Source organism: Cebus imitator, unplaced genomic scaffold (assembly GCF_001604975.1).
Source record: "Cebus imitator isolate Cc_AM_T3 unplaced genomic scaffold, Cebus_imitator-1.0 Scaffold128, whole genome shotgun sequence".
Taxonomy (NCBI): domain Eukaryota; kingdom Metazoa; phylum Chordata; class Mammalia; order Primates; family Cebidae; genus Cebus; species Cebus imitator.
Window position 1 is genome coordinate 5,236,951 of NW_016107443.1, and position 8,518 is coordinate 5,245,468.

Sequence of the window (8,518 nt, forward strand, 5' to 3'; positions counted from 1 at the left end):
TAGTCATTGATATTTACATTCCTAACAACAACAACAAAAACAAATCTTGACAGTAAGTTGGCTGTATTTCTTCCCATTTGTTTAAATGGTATAGTGTATTACAGCATTATGTGACTCTGCTCAGATCCAAGGGAGAAGGGAAGATCGCAAAGAAGGCTAAGATAGGCGGAAAGAAATGCCTTGACATCTGTCAATAGTAGAAGAGATGTACGGTATATAATTCCACTAGAAACAGATCCCCAAGTCATTTTTATTTGCTTAGAAGTACAATGCAGGCTCTTCATAGTTTCGTTTTTCCTTCTCAGTGGTACTTCTCTCAGGCTGATATTAACATGAGGGATTACTCAATTATAGGGAGGGGGACAAATATGAGAGTGATATTGGAGGGAACCAAACAGCTCAGGACGCAGGAAAATGGCCGACAGTAATTAAATATCTGCTATCATTACTCCCAGTGGCACATATCCATGTACATATATTTGCAAGTCAACTTATTGATGATATATATTCCAGTAGCACCCATTAAAAGAGTATGCCTCCTCCCCAAATGTGAAGGCATTCAGCCTTCTGTGACTAAGAAGACTAATTCTGGGAAAGATTTTCATCATCATAATAGATGAGAAACACCGATATAGCATAAATGATAGGTTCGCATCTTATCTCAGAAAAACCCAGTGCTTCAAATCACAGTGCTTGAAATTCAGGTACCTTAAGCCTAACATAAGAAATTTCCATGGAAAGAGTCCTTCCCTGGCAATTAAAAAAAAATAAAGTACATTTCACCTACCTTCTCAAATAATGGGGTGTCTAGGCTTATATTTAAATTTATTTCACGCCTCTCTAATTCCCGGACAGGCATAGGACTCTTGTCATTATTGAAAAGCAATCTAATTTTAAAATCTCTACCCTAAAATCACCTCTTACTAGAGACTTTCTTGCTCCTTTTTCACTTCTTCTGAACCCATTCCTTTATTTTTCTCCTGACTCCTATTCTATCTTTCCCCAGCCCACTCTCCTCCATTCTGATTTCATTCATCATTCTATCAGAAATTTCAGTGACTACTCAGTGTGCTGAATATCTTCCAAATACCTCCATAATTCCATTTCTCACCCTTTTCCACCCTGCTGTTGCCATTGAAAGCTGATGTGAATTTTCTGCCTTCTGGTTGGGTATGGTCAGTGAGAAGCATTGGCAAGAAGCTAGAAGGAAAGAGGAGTGAGAAGGGGGTATTTATTCTCTCACTTCCATTTTTGTCAGGTCACCACAGTTAGCTATGTTCTTTGATCACGTCTCCTAACAGGTACTCCACAAGTATCCTCTGTGGATCCAGTAACCATGCTCTCTCTGTGTCTGGTTATTTCTTAAGAGATGCAGTAGCTGCTCCCCAGTACGGCGAGCCCTGTTATACTGTACTGTCTTTTATGATTTCCCTAAACTCTGCTTACAACCTTGTAAACAGTTTATTAAACTCTAAATTACAAGGTTTCAGGGTCCCATCTGTTTCCTGCCGGCACTATGATTGACCAACTCCATATAGCACTAAATCCTTTGTTCCTTTAATTCCATTGTTAATTCCTGTAGTAGACAGGCCCTAATGTAACCCCCAATGATCCCTGTCTTCTGGTATTCGTGTCCTTGTATTAGCCCTTTGAGTGTGGGCAGAACCTGACTAACAAAGTATGTCAAAGGTGATGGGAATGTGAATCTGATAATTATGTCATTAATATGGTTTGGGTCTGTGTCTCTTCCCAAATCTCATGTCGAATTTTAATCCCTAATGTTGGAGATGGGGCCTGGTGAGAAGTTACTGAATCATGGGAGCGGATTTCCCTTTTGGTACTGTTCTCTTGATAGTGAGTGAGTTATTATGAGATCTGGTTGCTTAAAAGTGTGTAGCACCATTCCCCCCCTCTCATCTTCCTGCTCCGACCATGTGAAGATGTGCCTGTTTCCCCTTTGCCTTTCACCATGATTGTAAGTTTCTTGAGGCCTCTGAGCCATGCTTCCTGTTCAGCCTATGGAACCGTGAGCCAATTAAAACTCTTCTGTATCAATTACCCAGTTTCAGGTATTTCTTTACAGTAATACAAGAATGGACTAATACAGCTATTTTATATAAGACTCTGTCTCGCTAGTCTCTCTCTCTCTCTCTCTCTCTCTCTCTCTCTCTCCTTTTCCTCCCCCTTCTCCCTTTCGTGCTCTCTCCCTCGCTTTGAAGAAATAAGCAGCCATGTTGTAAACTGCTATGTGAACTATGTACAGGTCTTCAGGGCAAGTAATTGTGAACAGTCTGTAGGAGCAGAGAGCATCCATCCTACAGCTATGAGGAACTGAATTCTGCCAACAACATGAGTGACCTTAGGGGCATACTTTCCCTAGTTGAGGCTTCAGATCAGAATTTGAGCCTAAGAGACATCTTGATTGAAACCCAGTGAGGCACTGAAGTAGCAATCTCAGTTAAGCCATGCCTAGAATCTTGATCCACAAAAACATTGATACATTAAGTTTATGTTGTCTTAAGGTGAAATATTTTTGTTACACAGCAATAGAAAATGAATGCAATCCGAATGATTGGAATAGCCTCTGATAGGCAGTATACTTTCCTAGTTCCTACTAACAGGAGTATTTCTAGAGAAAAATCACCAGAGTGCTGACTGAAACTGGAAATCATGTATGTCCTATAGTTTTAGCCAAAACACTCTGAGTAACCTTTTTTTCATGTCTTCTTGATTCTTGTGTCTTGAGCACCAGCCACCACCAATCTTATCCTTGAATTCTCTTTTATTTCTTTCTTACTGAGTAGGCTATAATAACATTCTATGAGGGGAAAACCACAGGAATGGGAATGTTTATCTTGGCCAAATCAAGTGAAGGAGAAAAGCTTTAGGCTTGAGGATTGTCATCCATGGGTTCATTACTATACAGAAACTAGTATCTCAGAGTGCATCAGTAACTTCACAGGTGCCAAATTCATTGATCGAAAGTTGTAGGCCTTCCTCTGAAGTCCTTGCGGCATCTTGCCAATAGTCTCTTTCTTTCTGAGATTCTCTCTTTCTTGGCACTCTTAAGCCTATGCTCTTCTGCCACTGCACTACCCTCTCCCATTTTCCTTGATCTTATTTTAACTTATTACATGGATGTGGTAGACATTACCACTTCTCACTAATGTCCAGATTTCAACTTCATCCCAGGTTTCTGAAGGATTATATTTGTGAACTTCTTGGCAATACTTAGCTTTAGCCACATCCAACCAGCAGGCAGAAAGTTTAGTTAGGCAAGGCCATACAATGAGTTCTACCCAAAAGATTGTGAGGGGAACTGATGGTCATCACTTATATGCTGAAGAAGTTAAAAGTCACTGTGAGACCCTCTAACTCTCCCTTCTCCTTTCTTGGTGAGATGTTGAGATGTTACAGCCATAAGATGGAAGCATATCCTGGTTTTCTGAGGCCTCTATAAAGAAAAGACACCCTGGAGAATTGTTGAGCCTGCATGGAACATTGCTCAAGTGAGAAATACATTTTGTTGTATTAAATCATTGAAACTTCATAGCTTTTTGGTTAAAGCAACCTGGTCTATTTTGACTGATTCAGGGATGATTACTCAAATTTCTTCCTCAGAATTCTTTCACAATATATTCATATACTTGTCAATGCCATTTATCCTAGAGCTTCATTATCACTTCTATGTCAAGCATTTCCTAATTAATAAATTTGGGCAGACTCTCTTCAGTGAGTTCGAATTCTGCATGTCCAATTGCTCATTGGGCATCCCTTTGCTGATGTCCTTCTGAAACATTAAAATTCCAATGTACAAAACCAAATTCATGTTCTTTCCCTCACATCCAGGCCTACCTTGTGCTATATCTATTTCTATTAAATGCCTGTGTTCTGAAAAATAAAATTACTCCTCAGCATATGCAATCACCTAGTACTACCTGTTACTCCATCTCCCTAACTCTCCCTCTGCCATTTCTGACTCCTTTGCTTGATTCCTCACTTGATCTCAGTCCTCTGCAGCTAGAGATTAGGAAATCCACTGTCATCACTCCACTGATATATTCTTCCTAAAGACACCAGGAACCCAAACAGTGGACATATTTGAAACCTTAACATGCTAGATTTTTCTTCGGTATTAATGCTGTTTATCATTCTATACTTTAAAAACTTGATTCTCTTCATCTCTGTGATGATTCCTTTTACATTTCAGTTACAGGCTTCTCTTCTGACCAGGTCTTAAATGTCATTTCTTCTCAAGCATCTATCCTTACAATTTTCCTCTCCATGGGAAATTTTAAGGTGAAGATGACTGTTTATCTCAAACAGTCATCTTCACCTTTCTCCCAAATTCCACCCATTCACTGAATCCTTACACCTATTTCAATATCCCTCACATATTTTAAACTCAAGATTTTCAAAGGTGAACTCATTGTCTTACACATAAACCTCTTTCTTCCACTGTATTTACTTTGGCAGTTGGTAGACACTCAAGATAGAAGCATCAGATTTAGATCATTACCTCCATTTATTTCTCCACATTGTTTAATCACCACATCCTGCTGGTTTTGCCTCATAAAATTTTCTTCAGCCTCTTCCTTCAACTCCATCATTGCCCACTACCTACTGTTCCCATTTAGGTCTTCATCTTCATTTTCTTTGACTATTGCAATAGTGTCTGAGTAGCTGTCCTGCCTCTAACCTTATTCCTTTCAAACATCTCCTCCCACTTCAGATGGCCTGGCTATAAGTATGTTCTTAATTTGAGTTCCTTAGCTCTTTCCTATGGCCCTTGGGATAAAGCACAAACTTCTTAAAAGGCAAGCAAGATATGGACAAATAGGAACACTTTTAGGAACGCTTTTACACTGTTGGTGGGAGTGTAAATTAGTTCAACCATTGTGGAAGACAGTGTGGTGACTCCTCAAGGACCTAGAAATAGAAATTCCATTTGATCCAGCAATCCCATTACTGGCTATATATCCAAAGGATTATCAATTATTCTATTATAAGGACACATGCACACAAATGTTCATTGCAGCACTGTTTACAATAGCAAAGACCTGGAACCAACCCAAATGCCCATTGGCGATAGACTGGACAGAGAAAATGTGGCACATATACACCATGGAATACTATGCAGCCATAAAGAACGATGAGTTCGTGTCCTTTGTAAGGACATGGATGAACCTGGAAACCATCATTCTCAGCAAACTGACACAAGAACAGAAAATCAAACACCACATGTTCTCATAGTGGGTGTTGAACAATGAGAACACATGGACACAGGGAGGGGAGCATCACACACTGGGGTCTGTGGGGGGGAAATAGGGGAGGGGCAGTGGGGGGTGGGGAGTTGGGGATGGATAACATGGGGAGAAATGCCAGATATAGGTGATGGGGATGGAGGCAGCAAACCACACTGCTATGTGTGTACCTATGCAACAATCCTACATGTTCTTCACATGTACCCCAAAACCTAAAATGCAATAAAATATATATATTAGTAAAAAAAATTAAAAAGTAAAAAAACTTAAAAAAAAGAATAAAAATTTTAAAAGGCAAACAAGGCTTGTTGCTGAGGTGGATCCACCAACCTCTGTGTTTCCATCTCTAACCTCTTATTGAGTTATATTACTCACAACTAATATGCTAAATGCTCTTGCTAATCTTCCCAAAGCATATCTCACTCTTTACATTAATATGCTCAAAAGCATCATCTTCTGACTGCCTATCGAATGGAGACTAACTTTTCAGCCTTGGAATTCAGGGTTCTCCATCTCAACTCGAGGGTTTTACCATTCTATGTTGGAAGTTTCATAAATATTTGCAAATAAAGAATATGTGGGGCCAGGATTGCTTCGGTGACTCATAACTCTGGGCTTAGTAATGAAGGACAGAAATGAGACTAGAAGTAGGGATCAAGCGACCCCAGCTGTGAGAAGGAAAATGAGGGCTGCCAAGCCCACAGTGTGACATTTTTACACTGAATAAACCAAGGCTGGGAAAGTTTAAGTAAGTCCCTCAGAGTTACAAAGCTTGACAATGTAAGAGGCAAGTTTTAATACCCGGCCCCTTTCAATCTAGAGCCCCATTTATTCCTAGTACACAAAATTGCCTTCTAGTATTTCCACATTGAATGTTTATTCTATCACAATGCTACTCATATTTCCAGGTGCAGCCAAAATCCACAAAGACTTCCTTGAATCACTCAATATATGGGCATTTATTTATTAGAGAACTATCTATGAAAAATGGAAATATTATATATCTTTGCTTTCTAGCCTGGTAGCTACTAGCCACATGCGTCCACTTGAAATGTGGCTAGTGGGACTCAGGAAATGAATTTTAAATTTTATTTAAATTTAATTAAATTTAAATGTGATTAGCTACATGGGCCTAGTGGATCTGTAGCTTTAGATTTCTGCTTTTCAAAAATGGTCAATCAGCATTGACATTACCTGGGAGGTTATTAGATATGTTGAATCTCAGGCCCTACTTCACCTGCTAAATCAGAATTGATAACAAGTACTCCAGGTGATTCATCTGTACATTAAAGTATGAGAAACACTTCTCTAGAGCATTTGTTAGCAGTAGTTTATGGCTTTTCAAAAACTGTATTGTATATCAAGTTTTTAATACAGGCACCTAGAGGGAAGGAAACACTCAGATAGCTAAGTAACTGTTGAATTGAACATAGCCTATTGAATCTATTGTATATGTGGATAATAGGTGGCTATTTTTAAGACAATAGTTCTGAGCAAACAAAGAATACAACATGTATAAAGGTTTTCCCTTGAGACTTGGCCCCAGTTTATTCAATAAATGCATATTGATAACCGTGATGTGCCAGGAATCTTCTAGGACAGGAGATATAGTAGTGAACATAACATAATCCTTGCCCAGATGGAGCTCATGGATGAGGAAAGGAGAGCATGTGTTCAAGTCTAAATAATCTGCACTATAAAAAAGCAAAGGTTCTATTGGTCCACAACCACTGATTTCAAGATTATTTTAATTCTTAATATTACTAAGCTTTGCCTCAGGGAAAAAAAAATGACAAGTATTTAAACTGAAGAACTATATTTTCATTACAGTAGTTCTCAGGAGGGGGTGATTTTGGACCCCAGGGGATATTTGGCAACAACATCTGGACGTGTGTTTGGTTGTCACATTGCAGGAAAGTGCTACAGGCACTGAATGTGTAGAAATCAGGAAGCTGTTAAACATCCTACAATGCACAGGATGACCCAATCCCCACCCCCAACAAATAATGATCTGACCCAACATTTCAGTAGTGTCCAGATTGAGAAATCCTGCTCTACTCCTTTTGAATGCATTCAGAGTAAAACAATTCAATGAGAAGGATGTCTCCATTTTTGATGGAAGAAACTTGAAGAAAATGGACCAGTGGAGCAGAGATCTGAGTCATCACTTTGGCTTCTTCCATGAGTCTGCAATGAGAGCTCCAGTCTAAGAAGAATTATCACCACCTACAATAGCCCCCAAAAGAATGCTCAAGAGATGACCTCTTGGGGGAATTGCATAGTGGATGCACTACTTCTTTCTTTGATACCTCTACTTGAATAGGTAACTTACTTTCCTTTTTTGAGATCCTGGAGTTGTCTGCTTAATTTATGTGGGAGAGTAGCAGAAACTGGAATAAACTTTTTGCCAAACCTTTTGACTCCTTTTAATCTAGTTCTCAAACCCAGGTTGCATGTCAGAATTCTCTGGCAGGCTTCCTTAAAAATATTGATAGGGGTGATATCAGTGAAAATGTTGGAGTAAGGAACTCTAAAAAAACTGCCTTTTGGACCAGGCATAGTGGCTCACGCCTGTAATCCCAGCACTTTGGGAGGCCGAGGTGGGCAGATCACCTGAGGTCAAGAGTTCAAGACCAGCCTGGCCAACATGTTGAAATCCTGTCCCTACTAAAAATACAAAAAGTTAGCTGGGTGTGGTCGTGGGCACCTGTAATCCCAGTTACTCGGGAGGCTGAGGCAAGAGAATCACTTGAACCTGGGAGGTGGAGGTTGTGGTGAGCCCAGATCGTGCCATTGCACTCCAGCCTGGGCAACAAGAATGAAACTTCGCCTTAACAAAACAAAACAAACAACAAACTGCCTTTTGGGAAACCAAGGGCCCCTTTGGCCACCAGCCAGACTCTGCTCAGGGACACCAATCCCTTTTGGATTCTATCATGTTAAGGACCTATGACCTTTTGGCCACCTTAGGTATTGTGATAGAGACCCAGGGGCCCTTTCATCATCTGCTAGACCAAGCACAGAGTGCTGAGGGCCCTTTGAGCTACTAGCCTGCCCTCCTGCTAAGGTAAAAGTGGACCTGCTGGCCATCAGTCAGTTCTCTGGTCACTGGCTCAATGGCAGAATGAAAAATCAGGAAACTTTCAGGCCACAAGCTGGGAAATTTTGTCTCCTTTCGGCAATCATCAGTGCCTGCAGATGGTGCACTGAAGGTCCTTCCAGGCACCACTCTGTCTGTGCACCCTTGGGTTCCA